This window comes from Schistocerca serialis, chromosome 5 (assembly GCF_023864345.2).
Source record: "Schistocerca serialis cubense isolate TAMUIC-IGC-003099 chromosome 5, iqSchSeri2.2, whole genome shotgun sequence".
NCBI lineage: Eukaryota > Metazoa > Arthropoda > Insecta > Orthoptera > Acrididae > Schistocerca > Schistocerca serialis.
Window position 1 is genome coordinate 600746387 of NC_064642.1, and position 21976 is coordinate 600768362.

The 21976-nt window shown below is 40.4% G+C and overlaps 1 protein-coding gene across 1 annotated transcript in view; it reads left to right on the plus strand.

Annotated features, from left to right (window-relative positions):
* The first annotated feature begins 313 nt into the window (after positions 1 to 313).
* LOC126480748 (alpha-tocopherol transfer protein-like) overlaps positions 314 to 21976 on the plus strand; it is a 266272-nt gene continuing 244609 nt past the window's right edge. The window contains exon 1 of the mRNA XM_050104029.1: positions 314 to 384. The gene's annotated coding sequence lies outside the window, so the exon portion shown is untranslated. The remainder of the gene's footprint in view (positions 385 to 21976) is intronic.

Consider the following 21976-nt stretch of genomic DNA (forward strand, 5'->3'; position numbering starts at 1 on the left):
TTTCCTCTGATTCCATTGTTTCTTGTAGAACTCAATACATCTATCTTTATGTTTCAAGTTATATGCACTTAGTCCTTAATTTAGAATACCAGATTTCTAAGATTTTGTCATCAATGAACTGGTTTAATTTCTTCTGTTTAACTGTAGCCTGTCAACCAAGATGATGGTGTCTATTCATTCCTGAGTACCCTGGCTCCGTGAATACTTTTATCATTTGTTATTATCTAACAGCGGTTAAAAAAGTTACGTGTGTTCCAGAGTGAACCGCTTGTGCAACATTTTCGGAGTTCCTGCCATAAAACCGGTTCAGCAGGTTTTCTGCAGTAGCTCTAGGTCCGTCGCCGCGTGCGGAGCAGTAAGACAGCTGAGGACCATTCTCTGACTGTAAGTGTTTGCGCATGTTTATCTTTGTATAGCGACAGTCCTTGGCGGCCAATTGTTTTTTTTTCTATTTTGAGTTAGTTGTGAAACCATATGAAATTGAAAACTCATACAATTTTAGTTGATTACGAACGTAGTCTGTTCAAATTTTGTTACGCTGACTGAGTACTACATGTTGCTTTTGTATCTGAACTAGTAGTTAAGTGCTCAATGGTACGCTGAAACTGACAACAGGGAATGCAGAAAAGGAAATCAGTGTCCACCACACTAAGAAGACTGTGACGTTTTCCGTTTACGATGCCAAAAAGATATTAGTGAGTACCCAGTGAACTTTTAAAAATTTGTTAGAGCATCATTAATTGAAACTGGTACGTATATCGAAAACTGTAAGCATTTTCGGCGTACTAATAGAAACAATATAGAAGACGGCGTCTGCACTGACGATTCGTTGCCAAATAGTGAAAACTAGCAGTGAATAACATAGGCCTGCAGCACATCGTAGGCTTTAAGGATTAACCTAAAAGGTACTTTTGTAGCAGTGATTCCAAATTTTCTCGTCACACTGACATGTAGAACTTACACAGACACCGTGCAAAATATATATATATATATATATATATATATATATATATATATATATATATATATATATATATATATATACAGGGGGTTTCAAAAATGACCGGTATATTTGAAACGGCAATAAAAACTAAACGAGCAGCGATAGAAATACACCGTTTGTTGCAATATGCTTGGGATAACAGTACATTTTCAGGCAGACAAACTTTCGAAATTACAGTAGTTACAATTTTCAACAACAGATGGCGCTGCGGTCTGGGAAACTCTATAGTACGATATTTTCCACATATTCACCATGCGTAGCAATAATATGGCGTAGTCTCTGAATGAAATTACCCGAAACCTTTGACAACGTGTCTGGCGGAATGGCTTCACATGCAGATGAGATGTACTGCTTCAGCTGTTCAATTGTTTCTGGATTCTGGCGGTACACCTGGTCTTTCAAGTGTCCCCACAGAAAGAAGTCACAGGGGTTCATGTCTGGCGAATAGGGAGGCCAATCCACGCCGCCTCCTGTATGTTTCGGATAGCCCAAAGCAATCACACGATCATCGAAATATTCATTCAGGAAATTAAAGACGTCGGCCGTGCGATGTGGCCGGGCACCATCTTGCATAAACCACGAGGTGTTCGCAGTGTCGTCTAAGGCAGTTTGTACCGCCACAAATTCACGAAGAATGTCCAGATAGCGTGATGCAGTAATCGTTTCGGATCTGAAAAATGGGCCAATGATTCCTTTGGAAGAAATGGCGGCCCAGACCAGTACTTTTTGAGGACGCAGGGACGATGGGACTGCAACATGGGGCTTTTCGGTTCCCCATATGCGCCAGTTCTGTTTATTGACGAAGCCGTCCGGGTAAAAATAAGCTTCGTCAGTAAACCAAATGCTGCCCACATGCATATCGCCGTCATCAATCCTGTGCACTATATCGTTAGCGAATGTCTCTCGTGCAGCAATGGTAGCGGCGCTGAGGGGTTACCGCGTTTGAATTTTGTATGGATAGAGGTGTAAACTCTGGCGCATGAGACGATACGTGGACGTTGGCGTCATTTGGACCGCAGCTGCAACACGGCGAACGGAAACCCGAGGCCGCTGTTGGATCACCTGCTGCACTAGCTGCACGTTGCCCTCTGTGGTTGCCGTACGCGGTCGCCCTACCTTTCCAGCACGTTCATCCGTCACGTTCCCAGTCCGTTGAAATTTTTCAAACAGATCCTTTATTGTATCGCTTTTCGGTCCTTTGGTTACATTAAACCTCCGTTGAAAACTTCGTCTTGTTGCAACAACACTATGTTCTAGGCGGTGGAATTCCAACACCAGAAAAATCATCTGTTCTAAGGAATAAACCATGTTGTCTACAGCACACTTGCACGTTGTGAACAGCACACGCTTACAGCAGAAAGACGACGTACAGAATGGCGCACCCACAGACTGCGTTGTCTTCTGTATCTTTCTCATCACTTGCAGCGCCATCTGTTGTTGAAAATTGTAACTACTGTAATTTCGAAAGTTTGTCTGCCTGAAAATGTACTGTTGTCCCAAGCATATTGCAACAAACGGTGTATTTCTATCGCTGCTCGTTTAGTTTTTATTGCCGTTTCAAATATACCGGTCATTTTTGAAACACCCTGTATATATGTGTGTGTGTGTTTGTGTCTATCAGATGCGCCCTTTGTCTTTCAAAACTAATTTTGTACGTGTAGCTTTGTTTATTTAGATGTACTTCACTACTATTAAGTAAACCTACGTCTCTTCCGAGTTCGTGCGTGATGACTGATGAGTTCCTTTCTAGTTTTGTTATCTATAAAGTCTCTCCGTCCGAACGGGCCTCTGTAGGCCCAATGCTACCGGCCGACCGCCGTGGCATCCTGAACCGATAGCCATCACTGAATACGAATATGGGGGAGTATGTGGTCAGCACGCCGCTCCCTCGGATGTTGTCAGTTTTCGTGTTCTCAGTAAGCTAGATCTTCAACTGGCCTCACAGGGGCTGAGTGCAGCCCACTTTCCAGCAGAGCTCTCATACTAGGACGGTACCCAATCCAAGTAATAACTAACTACGACAGCGCTTAACTTCGGTGATCTGACGAGAACCGGTGTTACTATTGCGGTAAGACGGTTGGCCTGTTGTCGGTGATCAATAGGAATCCTAACGTGCTTCTGTATAGGCGTATTTTCTACAATTTCTTCATCGTTTTGTAAAATGTAATTAGTGTTATTTTTACTTATGTTTTGGGCTTTCCGTCCATTCTGTGTTTGACATAAATGTTGTTCTCGTCTGTCTACAGAGTAACCTCACATTTCAGTTCTCACATGAGTTTTCCACTAATGAATCGTTCTTAAACTGTAGTTCTATTCCCTCAAGAAGCTCCTCTAGATTCTTGGCAACACCGGTTATGGTCACTCCTAAGTCTGTAATTCTTCTTAGGGGTCTTTCTCCAACTCATTACGCAGTGAGCAGTTTTATGAAAAGTCTAGAATGATTTTCATAAATATATTTCGTATCTCTTAAAACAGGTATCAATATTCTGACAATAATTAAATATCTGTAATACCGAGTATAATTTTATTGTTTACGATAAAACCCACACCTCAATTTTCTCCTTGTTCAGTTCCTCCGTAACAAAAGACATACATCTTGATTTTAACTCTATTTCTTCTTCGTTTTACTCTGCACTTCTGGCATTCATTCACTTTTGGTCTGACTTCACTAAACTATCCTAGAATCTTTTAGTTCCCTGTCTATGCCGCTGTAACTCTCCTTTAAATTTCAGGAGTAATATTCATGATCTGATACGATATAATATTACACGACTGAGTGACTTGGCACCATTACATTGGTGTAAAGATAGCGTGAAATCGTCACATTTCAAGGAACGTCTTGTAACTATACAATTTCCAGAGCCTAAAACGGCCAATATCACCGTCGTATTCCTGGCATACGTTGACAGGAATTTAGTTTCCTCTCCTAAGCTCTCTACAAACAAAACAGATGTCACCTACTTACATTATTCGTATAAGGGTGAGCCGATAAATAAGTTTCGCTAAATGGGATCGAGGCATCACTACAGCATGTGCCAGCGTCAGTTTTATTTTTGTGATACTTCAGTTTCACAGGATGTATTTCTTGTTCGAACAGTCCACGACTGTACTGCCGGTCCATAGTGTCCAACCTGCACAATATTTCGGCGATGAGACATGTCGCTACCGTCAGGTGCGCTGACGAACTGAGCTCCTGAAGCTGACGCTGAAAAGACGAGCCTCTCCTTGGCTCGAGGTGGTGCAGTTTGGACAAAATTTGTCATTCCTGCGGGTAAAGGAGAGAAAAATATATTACCATTCTTGTTGATTGGTCCTTGCTGGTATAACCTGAAAATAAGGAAGCACACTCTGATGAGGATTAGTAAAACTTAATCACTCTGCAGGTCAGGCCAACGCGTGATTGGCCTGTGATGAGGTTGTTGGCCCAGCCCACGGATGAGCCGGTTGCCGGAATGTCCCGCTTTCTCGCAGAAGTTCCAAGCGATGGCGCGAAACCCGTCTCGGAGAGCACTGAGTTGCTGAGGGCGGGCGACTGTCTTAAATCCCCTCCCCGTGCGAGGCGTTCTGTCCGCGGTTCGCGCCCACGGCCGCGCGACGGTGCTCGCTGAGACGCTGGAGTCAGCGTCTGTGGTGGCGTCGGTGTCATTGCCTCGTCCGACCTGGTCACCCGTTCGTTTTCTTCGCTGAGTGTCTTTTTAATTAGACTCAATGCTGGTTCCCATGCCTTGCTGAGTCCGTCCCTGTTACGAATATCGATAGTTTCTCTAACGACGCTGTCCCTGGTATGTTGGTAGTCCGTTTCTTGGTTTTTGGTCAAACAGTGCCATCGTCAACTTATTGGGGTACCTAAGTCGAGTGTGCCTCCGATGTTCTCGGCAACGATCTTCGATGGTGCGCACTGTCTGTCCAACATAAGTCTTTCCACACTGACACAGAATCTGGTATATGCCAACCTTCCGCAAACCTAGATGGTCTTTGACGCTTCCCAATAATGCTCATGTTTTATTGGGTGTGCAAAAGACAGTTGCTCCTCGGTGTTTCCTCAATGTTCGCCCTATTTTCCCCGATAGTGCGCCAGTATGCAATATATAAGCAGTGGCTATCTCCTCCTTCGTAACTTCATGCGTCTCCACACGCTGTACTATAGAGGTGGGGCAGAGAGCGCGTCTGATCTGCCATTCCAAGTACCCGTTTATCGGGAATAGTTTTGAGATGTTCGAGCTCATGGAGAACACTCTCGGCATCAGAGACGGTGCGCGCCCTGTGCACCAGTCTTCTTAGCACCCCATTCCTCTGCGAAGGATGGTGGCACCTATCCGCATGCAAATACAGGCCTGTGTGCGTTTTCTTCCTGTATACCCCGTGGCCCATCGTGCCATCCGCTCTTCTTTTGACCATGACGTCCAGGAATGGTAATCTTCCTTCCTCTTCTGTCTCCGTAGTGAACTTGATGTTCGGATGTATGGAGTTCAGGTGTGTAAGGAAGTCTAGGAGCTTCTACCTTCCATAGGGCCAGATCTCGAACGTGTCATCCTCATGACGGAGGAAACAAGTAGGTTTCCATTTGGATGACGCCAAAGCCTCCTCCTCGAAGAACTGCATATAGACACTGGTGACAACAGGCGAGAGTGGGCTCCCCATTGCGACTCCTCCTGTTTGTTCATAGTATTCTCCATTAAAGAGAAAATACGTGGAGGTCAGAACATGCCTGAAAAAATCGTTCGTCTTCTCATCAAATTTCTGTGTAATAAGCTCAACTGACTCTAGCAGAGGCACCCAGGTGAATAATGAAACAGCTTCAAAACTCACCAGAATATCTGAGTCTTTCAGCTTGAAGTTGTTGGGAAGTTTTACGAAATCTACAGAATTACGAACGTGATGAGGGCATTTACCCACATAAGTGCTTAGTAATTCTGCTAGGTATTTGGCCAGCAAATATGTAGGTGCCCTAATGGTGCTGACAATTGGGCGTAACGGCACCCCTCCTTTGTGGACCACCACAGACGCCGACGCCAGCGTCTCAGTGACCGCCGGCGCCGCCGCTGGCGCGGACCGTGGAGAGAATGACTCGCAAGGGGAGGGGATTTAAGAAGGCCACCTCCCTCAGGAGCTCAGTTCGTCAGCGCATCTGACGATGGCGACACTTCTGATGGCCGAAATATTGTGCCCGTAGGACACTATGGATCGGCAGTACAATCGTGGACTGTTCGAGCAAGTTTTGTTTTCGTTAAGAGAAGAGTTAAACAATTATCCCATTGGGTTGATTTTATAGATCATCCGCAAATGAGCTGTATGGTGACAGTGAATATATCAGCTTCAGTTGTATCGTCCTCTCATAATAAACATGACCGATTTCGGGACAATTATATTCTCTTCTTCAAGTGTACAAATTTAGTAGTAGGCAGACAGTCGTATGCCACGTGCGCCAGATTGCACTCTGGAACAGGTGGTGGCGACGGTGTGGTACGAGGTGGTGCGAACGGGTAGCTCCACCTGAAGATAGGAACATAATTTTTCCGAAACCGGCAGTGTTTGTAATAAAACAGTCACTTCTGAAGTGGATATTTTCAGTCTCACTTATCCGATCGTTTCAAGAAGTCCTGAAAACCCTACAGCGCGGAATTCTTGTGGCAGGAACAGCACTGAACGGGTGACGTTTCAGTCTCAACAAGTTTACTTGGCTCCTGAAATTGCTGAAAACGACAAGGTCGGTTTGTCATGGATGTAGCGAAACATCTCTGCACGGGGAAATAATGTGCCATAACTGCAAAACCAGGGCGTCTGGAACACAACTTATTTGTGATTTTTTCTTGAACTTTGTTTAATACCTGTATCCAATGGAACACAGCCTTACATGAAATACAGTTCTAACCACATACCAGACGATTCCCACTATGAAAGTCCTCTGCGGACAGACCCTCCATGGCTCACAAATATTGTGTTGGTGTAGTTAGCTACTCAATTACAGTACACCCGTCACCTTCCTGTGACCGCAGATGATTAAGCGTTGGCTCCGAAATACTGCTTATCGGCTACCTTCCACGCGACATGGGCTCGAAATTTGAAACGATGTGCGATATTCTGGCGTTTGCGATGTATTTATTGACTCACCCTCGTACATTGTTAACAATGATGCACACAGTATCGAAGTTCATAAAAAGCGTATGTGTAGATACGTGACATAAATATATAAGAGAGTTGGTAGGTAGGTTGTTTTTACAAATATTCGTATGATCTCTCTATTGTGACATACATTTGCTGCTCGTAGTATTCCTCTTGATAATTAAATTCCCTGTAGTGTACGCCATTATCCATGAATTATTGAAATTAGTCACTCAAAGTCAATCAGAAAACTGTCTTAGCCTTCGTGGGCGCTTGCTGACAAATTTCCTATCTACATCTACATCCATATTCCGCAAGCCACCTGACGGTGTGTGGCGGAGGTTACTTTGAGTACGTCTACCGGTTCTCCCTTCTATTCCAGTCTCGTATTGTTCGTGGAAAGAAAGGTTGTCGGTAAGCCTCTGTGTAGGCTCTAATCTCTCTGATTTTATCCTCATGGTGTCTTCGCGAGGTATACGTAGGAGGGAGCAATATACCGCTTGACTCCTCGGTGAAGGTATGTTCTCGAAACTTCAACAAAAGCCCATACCGTGTTACTGAGCGTCTCTGTTGCAGAGTCTTCCACTGGAGTTTATCTGTCATCTTCGTAACGCTTTCGGGATTACTAAATGATACTGTAACGATGCGCGCTGCGCTCCGTTAGATCTTCTCTTTCTATCGACCCTATCTGGTACGGATTCCACACCGGTGGGCAGTATTCAAGCAGTGGACGAAAAAGTGTACTGTAACCTACTTCCTTTGTTTTCGCATTGTATTTCCTTAGGATTCTTCCAATGAATCTCAGTCTGGCATCTGCTTTACCCACGATAGATTTTATATAGTCATTCCGATTTAAATCACTCCTAATGCCCACTCCCAGATCATTCATGGAATTAATTGCTTCCAGGTGCTGACCTGCTATATTGTAGCTAAATGATAAGGGATCTTTCTTTCTATGTATTCGCAGCACATTACACTTGTCTACATTGAGATTCAATTGCCATTCCCTGCACCATGCGTCAATTCGTTGCAGATCCTCCTGCATTTCAATACAATTTTCCATTGTTACAACCTCTCGATATACCACAGCATCATCCGCAAAAAGCCTCAGTGAACTTCCAATGTCATCCACAGGGTCGTTCATTAAACGACTGTGGGGAAATGTATCAAATGCCTTGGCTTCTATCTTGCTTTCTTCGGCTCAGGTTCGTTTGAAGATTTTTTCTGACGTTTCGCCTGCGCGAGTGGCTGGCATAGCTAAAACTTCACCTTCCATAGCCGGTGGCATACTGGAGTCGACATCGTGACCGCAGGTCATATATATCCGACGCGTCAACGTCCGTGCTCATTCCCTCTGTGGTTCCCCTTGTTACCTTCAGCGGTCGCTCGTTGCCCAGGATCCGTTCACCTTGAGGATTTCCATTTTCTTGTTGAAGCTGCTGTAAGGTTTGTGGATTCCTATAGATTCCCTGAACTACTTGGTGTGGTAGCTCTTCTCTAGACTACGGACTTCTATGTTGACGAATTTTATTGTGTTGTATTTCTCACAAAGCGCACTACCCACCACTGCCGATTTCTCCACCTGTACCTGCCTGAAATGCAGCTTAATATTCGGTGATCCTAGTATTGATCGGTCATATAGTCTTTACAAAATAGAGTTTTCCACGTTTATGTGGTACGCGGAATATTTCCGACGTCCTAAGCTGATCTGGAACACTCCTTCATTTTCTTTGGCAATTTAGAAGTAGTCTTTACGGTGTGTCTGCGCATTCTGATGCCGCTTTTGTCCATGGGAATGAACAGCAAAAACTTCGTCTCCGAGTGTTTGATTCGGTGACATCACTTACGTGATTGGTAGCACTCATTGTTCCTTATGACGCTACTCAGGTGCTGCATCTCGCGTCTGAGGTGCTGCGGCTCACATATTCGTCTTGTGTGAGTCGCGACTGAATTAAACAACAGTCTTTTCTGGCTTTGGTGGTGATTTGACAGTTTGTGCAGGTATCGGTCCGTGTGTGTCGGTGTTATCGTTCCGTGTGTGTCGGTTTTCAACACAAGCTGCATCCCAGGTTATTACGATCCTTCATAACCAACACATCTACATAGAGTAGCTATTGACCCTTTCCTGCCTCCATGGTAGATTTTATTTTGGTATGGACACTGTTCAGACGCCTTAGGAATCCACCAAGCTGTTACCTTGGGTCAACCAACGAAGGTATCGTCGACGTATCTGTACCACAGCTTAGGTTTATGAGGTGCCGGTTCCTACACCTGTGCTTTTAAATGTTCACAGATGCAGTATGGGACGAAATAGAAACAATTTCGCCTCTAGCGGTGAAGTACATTCTTTATATCTGCATCCCATGTATTGTCACCGCACTTTGTGGAAAATAGCTTCCCCCCCCCCCCCCCCCCCCCCCCCTCCGCAAGTATTATGTCGCCAGTTATTAATACTTCAGAATGGTTGGTATAAGTTTATGAAACACCCTGTAGTTGCTTCTTATGATGTAGTGGGGTAGAGAGAGTGGAAAGTCTCTTGTCTGATGACCTAAATTCCCTCTGTCTTCTACCTCCATCTTGTAACAATATCAGAGCACGTTTTATACCTCAGTTTGGGTCTATTGCACTTAGAAGTTAGATATGGTACGCACCCATTCCAAGTAACAATAAACATTAATTTAATACCATTAGAAGACTATTTTCAATAATCGGCGATACTTTTACTCCCTGAAACAACATAGAAGCTAGTAGTCCTTGATTAAAAAAGATGAATAATACCTTTCTGCAGTTAATTTAATGTTGTTCAATTATGCACTGGGAAATATTCGTGCTAGAAATCTTGATTTTCGAATTATTCAAGATAAACGCACTCCTACGTGCCATTCACACCCCAATAGCCAGTTATTAATACTATGTTGTTAACGGCACTGCTCCTACCACTGTACACATGTATATTTTCGACTAAACGAATTTCTCCTCGTTTTCTTTCCTTGACTAGACTACTAGTGGACTGAGCGACATGAATTGCTCTTGACATAAAGTCTTTTTGCGTGATCAAGGAGACATGTCGATTGTCTGAACACCACTAGTGAAAGCTTGAGCAAAGAGAGGCAAAGTCGGAATAATTTTTTGTTGTTAGGTTCGAAAACTTCTGTAGCTCTTACACCGTATAAATTCAATACTTTCCCACAAAAAGTTGCGGAAGTATTGGCGTGTATCGAGTTTTTTAACTTAATACGAGGTAATTTCATATCAGTGTCTGAAAATGTATTTATATATCGACTGTTTCGTATGAGAAAACATAGCTTCGTTAATGGTATTCGAGATATGATTGTTTAATTCTGCAAGAAAATATTTTTCGACCAACAAGAACGGGCAGAAAGTTAGTGCACTGAAAGGTTATTCATTTCTCAAACTTATGAACGACTTCATTTCGCTACATAATTTCAAGTAACTCAACATCTCTCAAACGAGCGACGATGAACGGGAAATGGTGTTTACGTCAAAGTGCAAAATGCGTGCTGCCATATGAATAATGGGACGAAAAATTAAAAATTTGCGTTGTTTTATAACTCACTTGTATAAAGTAGGGGCACATGATATCATATAGAAGTACTCGCCAACACTGTTCATAATGTCTCTGAACACCAGCCTCACCCTTTTAACTTTTATCTTAACGATGCTGTGTGTTAAGATGAGTACTGAAACTTATCCAGTAAGACTCACCTATAGCGATTAATTTGAAAAGAGTAGTCAAGTGCACAGCTTAGCTATCATGTCAAAGTGACTTTAGAACCCAAAAGCTAACCCGAGAAGCATAACATAAATTCGTATACTTCAGTTTCTATTCAATTTTTTGGCATCGATTTTATTGAAATATCTACATTTGATATAAAAACATATCGTATAACATGCAAACATTTAGAAGTCGGCAAAAGTGCCTACAGAGCTCAGTTTACTTACTTCATGAGGCACCGCACGATGGATATTCAGTAACTAACTGTATAAACATATGGCAAGCCAGAGCTGTAATACGAAAAATTATTTTCGATTATCGTAATTTCGTTACAGTCCGCCATCCAAAGGGTTCACATGTAGGAAAACTTTGCTTAGTTCTTGCTGGAGAAAGGGCTTTCATTGTAGTGTGATCTGCAGCACGGCTTTGAAGACGAATATTCATTAAGTTTTAATGCAACACACCGATCCAAATATGCAGCGCTAAGCTTCATTGAGAGTAAAACTTCCACTTATGTGAAAAGTTTTAAGATTTTTCCACTGTAAGAAATGAATTAAAAATTAATTCAAATTACAGATTAAATACAAAAACAACACATTATTTGGTATAATAAGCAGCAAAATACTCAATACATAGTGCTATAATAGAGCATTAAGAAAATCTGTGTGGAATAAATATGCCGATGAGCGGCAAAGATTAATTTACGTACGTGAGAGTGGCGTAGAACAAGCCATAGGAGATCGTATCCCAGGTAATTTTTGTTTCTAAAACGAAACGACAAAAACTTCAATACTTCTTATTCATCTTTTAAAGTTTGGATAAAAAGATATTACCATAATCTAGCAGGTGGTGTACATTTTTTAAAATGATAAAGTAAGTCACCAAAAACGTTATGTTATATTTAAAAAGACAGTATCACGACTCTATTTGCTTCTGTAATGACGTGTTTGTATTTGTATATTAATATTTTTATCTGAGGTGTCTTATTGTAGTATGCGTCCTTTCAGACCCAGCAACTTAGTGTTCTAAATATCGAAGTCTGATGTTTCGTCTTGCGACCGTAGAAATTCTAATGTGTGAAAACGCAACTCTAACCCGTAAAACGTATATCATTTTATCAAAAAGTCAACCATTATTGGTGACGTGCATGAAAGGACTATTGTAGTTGTGTACTATTGTTTATTTTATTTGTTGTTTCATGCTACAAAACTGTTGATGTTCGGAGAACCACTGAAACTGATAGTTAAAATTCATCGGACAAGGAAATTAAAAGCAGAATTGATAAGAGAAGAACCAGAAAAGTTAACGTGCAGCAATGGTTAGCTACAACACATTAACAAGAGCGTATATGTGTCGTAGATTATGTCATGTGAAATGATGTTTAGTTTGAATTCGATACAGCTTTCTTCATTTCAAAACTCATATAAAATACATTCAAACTGCAATACAGTATAACAGTAAAACGTAGAATATTGTTTTAACAAGATGGCTTTGTTTGGCCACATCAGTTATAAAATGGATTAAGAAAATAATATTCAGACAGAACAATTTTCAAATTTCAATTTATGGATTTTCGTAGCAGGGGATGGCTAAAAATCAGACATTTGCTCTCAAAATGAAATTTAATTAACAGAGGTTTTGTACATCGATGGTTAAAACAAGTGGAGAATTAGTGAAACGTAGAAAACGCAGAACCTTGACACGGACAGTGTTGTAGATAACGGAAATGACCACTGCGTGTTACAGAATATCAGATTAAATACACAAAACGTGCACAATAATGAAAATCTGTAGGGAAATATGTTCAGTAGGATGAATGAAGCTACGTCAGAGCCTTTGATTGGGGGGGGGGGGGGGCGACGTATTATTGTTACATGCGACGACTCTGGTACGGCCTGCGCCGTCGGTAAACGTCACTGACCCATTACAGATCATATTAAACAAACTGAGCAAACTGGACACCGTGCAAAGTGGACATATTCAAACTGATCTCACTACTTTAAAAACCAGGCATCTTGAGATAACAAGAGAATTAGCCACATTGCAAAACAGTAACATTGCTTTAAACACCAAAGTTGATGAAATTAATTCTCGACTCACCGATCAGGTTACAGGTTTACACACACAGATTAAAACACTTAGTGAGCAACAGGGCCAATGACCTACTAAAATTTAAACTTTGTTCAATCAGAATAGGAAATATGAGGATCAGCAAAAGTTACTTGTATCTGACGTTGAGAAGTTGTATTGTAATCATGATACGTTAAGCAAACAAGTAGTTAGTATTGCTGAGGGGCACGCTTCTGTAAACACACGTGTCACAGAGCTAAATACCAGGGTAGATACCTTACAAGTTCTTTTAAAGATAGTTTGCAATTAGAAACCGACTATAACTTTAGTGATATTAACAAAGATTTTCACACTTGGCTGGAGGAGAAGGATAATTATTTTGAACGTTGTTTACAAGAAAATTAGCCTACGATTGTTATATATACAGTTAAAAAATTTGGAAGAGTGATATACGTACTGTATATATTTCACCACAAACCGACACAAGCAGTCAAGTGATTACATACTTAATGAGCACAGAAGACATATGAATAGTAACTTATATGCATATGAACAGAATGTTTATGATCTTAATGCTAATCATAGATATTCTTGTGAGCCCACTCAGAAACAAGTGTATGGACACGTACTGCCGTCATATAGCAGTAGTACAAACAACATATCGTCTCTTATGTATATGGGAAACGAGCATATTTTAAATCACGGGGAGGCAGGAAACGCATTATCAGAAGTGTTACAGGATGAAAGGTTATTAAAATACAGGCAATTCCAAGTCTTCACCCATGAAAAGAGAACAGTCCATCCAACTCTTTTTCTCAAAGCTTTTAGAAACGCTTTTCCCCTTACACCGACAGATATGCTATGTCATCGGATTCAAACAAGTGGGAGCATCCATATGGGCATCTAACGTTCCCTATCGTTGTACATATTATAAACAATTGGAACGAGCTCTTCTGATCAAATTCTGGTCACCTTCAGTTCAGGGGAGGCTTCGAAAAACAGTGTTCCAACCAGAACCGTTCAATTCACGGCAAGGTAAACTTCTTCGCTACTTTGAGAAATATTTGAAGATGGCACATTACTGGGATGATCCCGTACCTTTCCGAGACGTAACCCATGTATTAAAAACACTATTACCATTCCACATTAGGGAAAAGTTAATACAGGTACCAGATCATGGTGCAGAACAGTTTCTTTCGGTCTTAGATTCACTTCATATCATTAATAAAGACATGCGGAGTGCGCACAATAACACATACGGGACGCCTCAGTCAGAAAGGCAAACAGCGCAGGTCAGTCAGCCTAATCCACGTGCGCAGAATAATGTCAGCTGCGTGGCACAGCAAAACATGCAAACATATCTGAATGTGTACAATAATGACAACGGAACGCATTCAAATGGAGGCAATCCAAAGAGAAAACGAAAAGCTGGTAACAATGAAAACAATTATCGAAGTGGGAATAATCACAATCTCAGTTAACATAGCATGCAAAACTCACCGTATCAAAACAACGCGTGATTACAGTATTACGGAAACAATTACCGACGTAGTGGTTTCTCATATTTTAAGAGCCAGCGAAGTCACTGGGAATCACCGACAGATGTTATGCAGCGAAACAGTAATTTAATGAATCATGGTCAACCAAGTAACAACAGTACAACAAATCAAAGCACAACACCACACACACCAAGACAACAAAACGGTTCCTACTGCATATATTGTGGAGGTGGCGAGTGAAGTCATTCCAACAACCATACATTCGAAATACTAAGGAAGGTCACAACTCATCCCCAGGTGATGACTAAGGAATACGTGGAGGACGATGATACAATAACAGGTATGTTTGACGCACCGAAAGAAACACAATACACAAAAACAAGTAGCGTTGCAAACATGCCATACGTACCTTTTTTTAAGGTACATTCACAATGCAAGTTTACCAAACGGGTTACAGCGAAGTCAAATTTAGGGGTAAAGTACTTATCAACTGTGGATTTAAAAAATTCTTTTTCACAAGCACCGTTAAGCAAAGAGGCACGGAAGCGTACTGCCATTATTTTTGGTGCCCGCAGTTAACAATTCTGAGTGCTCCAATTCGAACTAAATGTAAGTCCACGTGTTTTCATTACTGCTCTAGACACAGTTCTAGGCACAGAATTACTGGAAAAGGTAACGTTGTACGTTGATGCAATCCTTATAGCAACACGGACATGGGAAGATCACAAATATATTTTAGAAACGACATTATGTAAATTCGCACAAATTTGGGCGAAATAAGATAAAGTACTTCAGACACAAAATCAGTTGTGAAGGCTTTAGACCATTCTTGTAAATTGGATGCAATTAAGAATTTTCCTTACCCGCGCACGAAAAAACAATTAAAATCTTTCAGGGGTTTAGCGCCACATTTTAGGCGCTTCGTGCCAAATAAATTACTCAACGGAAAACACTTGCTGGCAATTTTAACGAAGAATCATGCTTGGGTTTGGACGGAAAAATGTACAGGAGATTTTAAAAGAATAAAGGAAGCACTGGTAAACTCAAATATTTTCAGTCATCCTGATCTTAACGAAGATTTCTGTATTGCAAGCCATGAGTCAGGGTTTGGATCAAGTCTTTTTCAGGTAATAGGAACTGGGCACAACCAACAGGTAAAAATTATTGGTTTTGCTAGTCGAACTCTAAGTGAGTGTGGACGTAGTTATTCAGCGACGGAGTCAGAAACTTTGGGAATTATATTGTCGTTTAAGAAATTTAACTACTATATTTTGTAAGGCATGTGAACGTATCACTGACTCCCAGGCATCAACCTTTTTAAAGACATACAAACTCGCACATCCTGTATTATCGCGATGGACAATGACCTTGCAGAACTACTCTTTCGAAATAGTATACATTAAAAGTAAGACAACATTACTGCAGACGCAATGTCACGTCTACCTCAGGGAGTATCTCATGACGTAAATGTCCTGGAACATATGAACGATTATCGCATCATGTTGAGGCAGAACAAACACTACTGCCAATATTATCTAGGCTTCCATAGGAATATGTCAACACTGTAGAAGACTGATTGTTGCTGGAGCCAAGTAAGATCGACAATTGCAAACAACCCTGACCATCCTATTGGAAGGCATTATAAATTATTTCAGGACGTCTTACTTTACCGTCGACGTTCAGACGGTGATCAATGGTACGTCCGTATTCCACAAGAATCAGAAGCAAATCTAATCTGGCACACACAGTTTACTTGGGAACACAACGACACTAAAAAATATATGCAGGTACCAAATACTTACTGTTATTTCAGAGACACGCGGAGGATTTACAAACTTATCAAAACGTGTACTCTTTGTCGAGAGGCAAAGCCTAAGAAGCATGGTGGTAGAGTAGAATTGTTTCCGATTATTCCCAGTGAACCTAAAGAAATTGCAGAGACAGACATAGGTGGACCGTATCCTAGAAGCAGAGGCGGTGTCAAGTGCGTATTCGCTCTGTATGACCTTTTCTCAAACTACGTGAAAGTAAATGCCATGATAAGTGCGGCGGTCAACACAATCATTAAACAGGTAAGTGGAGATTATATACCTAGCGTTGGCAAACATGTCGCCATCCATTCGGACAATGCATCATGTTACACAGGTTATAAGTGAAGGAAATTTTTGAAAGATAGTGACATCAAAATTATCCTTAGCTCAAGAGTTAGCACTCAGTTAAACCGTGTGAAACGATATTCATGGAACTAGACCGTTTTATGTGAACATACATATCACGGTATAATTCCAAGAGGGTGAACTATTTGTCGCTTTTCGAGGACGTTTAAAATAATTGGCCAATATATGACTCTTTTTATACACCTTCAAAAATTATGTTAGATGTAAACGAAAGTAAGGAATGGCATGATCCCCTTTCGAAAATTCCTGGGAAACCGGAATCCTACGACAACAAGATACGAGATGAATTAATTACCATAGCAAATAACGCCAGAATCAGAAAACACGAATTTGACCAAACTATAACACGAATTCAAAAATTTACAATAGGCATGCTAGTATTTTTGCCTACTCACCCAAAATCATGTGCGCTAAAGCGACGTAACGCTAAGTGGGCGATTCTTTATGATGATCCATACAGTATTGCTCGCATTCCTCATTCTGGGTCGTATTTGTTACAAAATCATAGAACAAACAAAAAGGTTGGATTATGCCATCAAAGAGATTTACGTAAGTTTCATATAAAAGTATAAACAAAATCATTAAGAGACAAGCAGATATGTGAATCACATATCACGAATGTAAAGCACAACGCCGTATTTACAGCTTGCAAATATACAAAATTGTCTAAGATATTTTATTTCACGTGAGCAGCTAAGAAGAAAGAAGATATGGCGAGCAAGAAAGAAGATATGGCGAGCAAGAAAGAAGATATGGCGAGCAAGAAAACTTTCTTACGATTTAAATGATCTATAATAAATGATTTATTTAATTTATTATGCTTCATAATAAAGGTAAAGCCAAAAACTCAGGACTATGTAACAGAAATGACAGAAGACTGAGCACCTATTAACCTAAAGCAAACAGAAATCATTCTTAGGAACAAAATATGTTCAAAACACAGTATGAAACCACATACTTTGAGAATATAATGGGAAATATCAAAGCAAGCAGACAAATGATATAGATGAACGAAATTTTTACACAACGTTGGAAAACAGATTAGGGCCCACAAACAGGTCAAATGCTGTTTCTTCTAGCTGGATTTAGAGCAGTTTTAATGCTTACTTTAACTGTAGTATTTGATTCATAGATATGTGCTTGAGCTCACGTGTTGCTGTGCAGCTTGTGCTGGCCCTAATCATTTCTTTCACGTTTCAGTAGTAATTGAATAAAGTGTTTCGTCACTTAAACATAGAATTGCTGCACAAACAAATTTATAGTGAAATGTTTAGAATGACAGAAGAAATTAGACAGAAAAACTTTTAAAACAACGACCTAAATCGTATAAATGATGACAGGAATGTTCTAAGGAACCGTAAACTGCGATAAACTGAAACATTGAAGTTCAACGTAATATACAGTGAAAAAAATGCGAGGCTACGCAAATAGCAAAAACATGTATAAATGAGTGTATTCTACGGGTGTGAGCAGTAGTTGGGGATATGGAGGGCGAAATTTTCTCGCAGACGCGACGACAACCCACCTGCCAGGTGCAGCGTTCAAAAACATAGTTCGACGCAGAAATTCTATCACTCTTCCGCATAATTCTGCACAGAAGGAGTGTGTATGGCACTTGTTCCAAATTGAATCGCCACCACGAAGACCAGCAGATGGATATTGCTGTGTGGGTGTGTTAATCTGCAAAAAAGGAGCATCCTATAAAAGGCATGGGTTATGAGAAAGGATTCTCTTAACAAAGCCGTGGAATAAATAGTTAACTCCAGAAACACTCAACCCCAGAAGGATATGAGTGTGTCTTGACACTTAACAAACACTATGTATGATGGAAAATCTGCAAAGACATTAAAAATCATTGAAATGATGACATCATTAATATATATTGTAAATATAAGCAACATTTATTTTGTATGTAAAAATACTAATTGTATTTATTGCACTATCTGATATGTATCTACGTCATTATTTCTATATTAAAGTGTATGATTTCCTTTTCTATTGATGATCTTGAAGTATCAGGTCAAATGTTTAACCACGAGTGACGAAGTATCAATGGGTTGCACAGTATAGTGTGCAAAGACTGGGATACAGCGAGCTACTGTGCATATTGCAGACTGTTGAAGTATGAACGTTGCGTGACGTCGGCTATGACGTAGTCTGCTTGCACCGAGACTAAAACAAAACCTTCAAACGTGTGTGAAGTCTTATGGGACTTAACTGCTAATTTCATCAGTCCCTAATCTTACACACTACTTAACCTAAATTATCCTAAGGACAAACACACACACCCATGCCTGAGGGAGGACTCGAACCTCCGCCGGGACCAGCCGCACAGTCCATAACTGCAGCGCCTAAGAGCGCTCGGCTAATCCCGCGCGGCGAGACTAATACCAGTCACCAAGAAACACGGTGCGAGAATTTAAATATGATTATTGTATAAAAATGTAAATGTGAACTGGTATATGTATGTTTCTGAAGAATATTGTAGAGAAACCTCTGAAGTAAATAGTTCGACTGTAGTTACATGGCCTCACTATTTAGGGGACAGTGTAAAAATATCACTAAAAATTCTGTATGGAATAAATATGCTGAGTGGCGACAAAGATTAATTTATTAAATGAGCCAATCGTAGGAGAAGGTGTAGGAGATAGTATCTCAGGCAATTTTTGTGTCTAAAACAAAAGGATAAAAACTTCAATAATACTTATTCTTCTGTTAATGTTTGGATAGGAAGCTCTTACCGTAATCTAGCAGGTGGTGTATATCATTTTTAGATGACTAAGTCACGAAAATCATTGTGCTTAATTTAAAGAGGCAGTATCAATGCTGTGTTTTCTTCTGTCACGACGAGTTTGTATTTGTATATTAATATTTGCAGCGGTCAGCCTAGATCACTGATGTAGCATTATGGCGCTTAACGAACATTTTACCTGCGATCTCGTGTTGTATTATGCGTCCTTTCAGACCAGCAACCTGTGTCTTCTAAATATCAAAGTCTGATATTTCGTCCGGCGACCGTAGAAATTCTAATTTGTGAGACCGCAAGTCAAACCTGTAACAAGCATAACTACGTCATTATTTAAAAAAGTCAAATTTTAGTGCGACATTACATTTTTGCACCGTGTAAGGGCTGATGTTTATTTTCCAACACATCGTTTTCTTTTGAGTTTCCATATTTTCACAATCAAGTAGTTCATTTCACCAAACTGGAGCTAATCTGGTAAGGTACAGAGATACAGGATTCGTCCGTGTCCTTTTGATGGCGTCGCATACCTCTTCAAGTATATCTGCATAACTTCTGATCAGAAATTTACAGGAGCGACTGTATTGTCATTTTTGCAGTTGAATACCCAGGCATCGTGTACAGTGACCTCCAGTAAGCAGCTGAAATGAACCCAGTACCATTTCCTGCTATTGATATTTATCCTGTGCTAATTCACTTTTCGATCCGTTCGATCAGTTCCGTTCATGCGCTTTCTATACTCTGTCAGGATGGAGCGTCGAGGAACATGAACGTATTTCCTTGATCGCTGAGGATATCAGTTGACATGTTTTACTGGGTTCGCAGCAGTTGTATTTGATGCTGCAGAAACACACAGTTTTGTGTGGTAGAATGAAACCTACCGCTTTTATCTATTCCCTTGTTATTCTGAAAGGGGCATTTTGGGGTGGTGCAATTTTCTCTCATTCCCCAGTGTCCCGAAAAACTAGTTCTCTAAGAAAAATTACTACAGCAATAGCTACCACAGAATAACGGATAAAAATTTTAAATTGTTCTCATTAATTTTTAGCGTTAATTTCATATGAGGCTGAAGAATAAGCATGTAGCCCTAAGATACAGACGGTGGTCAACAAATTTAAATAAGTGACACGGTACTGTTGGTTTATTAGGGAACTATGGATAGTTTTTGGACCCGAATGAAAAATCCTGGTTATACTTACTCTGAATCCATGATGTGATGAGATTCAGTGAGTGAAACATTGTTAAGTTCACTGTCATCTGTTTCCAGTAGTGGGTTGCTTCTCACAGGTACTAACTAACGTAGGATTGAAAGAACGGATGTTCAACAATACTCAAACAATCATAACAAGTTAACAGAATTTCATTGTTTTCCAAAAAATCAATGAACGTCCAGTCCTGTCATGTCTACCATTAACATAAAGCTGGTGATAAACGAGTTAAACGAAGTCCAGTAAATCATTATTTTAACATAAGCAAATAGAACAAAAACTGACAAAATAAATGAAGAAATAGTGCATATTCTGTTCATAAGGTCTGTTAGATACGGTATGTTAAATATGTATCAGAACTTATATATAAATGGCAATCAAAAAGTTTCAATTCGAAGGCCATACAGTCTAGAATTGGTATGCCAATCGGACGAAATCGCCGTTGAGTATTGAGGTAATCAGCACACCACCCCATCAGGTCTCCTACTGTGTGAAAAAGTCATTAATTGCCTGACGCATATCCTCTACGACGGGAAACGTCAATCGTTCAAGGCCTTCTCAGAGGACCGAAGACGTTAAATTCGCGTTGTGAGATATCAAGACCATAGTGCGGATTCTCGAGTGTCCCCCACATATATTGGCATAACTTCTGCATCATGTTATTTGCGACATGACGTATTATTTTGTATTTTTATGAACTTGGCCACCGTTCCACAACAGTGGTTTTCGACACACATGCTGTCATATACACATTCGTCATTGTCCATGGATGTCTACCGGTTTTTGGCCTCCGGCAGCAAAGAAAAGAATAATGGCTTGTTGGTTCTGTTTGAAATCTTTCGGTAATAACGTCGTATTACTTCACGTTTTTGCGTTTACCGCATGCATTTCGGAAAGACATGAACGTCTCGTTAATCCCTTGCCTACATGTCATTACTTATACACGCATCGGGGTAGTATTGTATCGCATATGTGCTGCAGCAAAGCTTTCAAACGGAAACTTTTTTACCGTCCCGTATATTTTACTATGGGACGTCGGCAACCTTATCTCTTTATTTGTGTCGAAACTGTTTGAACAATAGAGCGTCTATAAATTGTTGTTGCTTGTGAAACGTTGTAGTAGATTCTAGGAACTGTCTTAAGTTATTTAATTGAAATACTGTGTGATAAATTTTTGTTCATTTTGTTGGTTCCTTGAAATTAACACAGGAGAGGCAGTAAATGTCTTACCATCTTCACTTAAAATTTGTATTCCTTCATATACAGAAATAGCGAAAGAATGATGTTTATCCTGCTGCAGTGTAAAGTTTAGATTAATGTTTGTAGAAATAGCTGCAAATGATGGTAGCCTGTTAGGATTATTAAAAGCAATACAGGCGAGTCTTTCGGTACAACAAATATGTGTGCAACTTCTTAGTCACAACTTACTACTTTACTT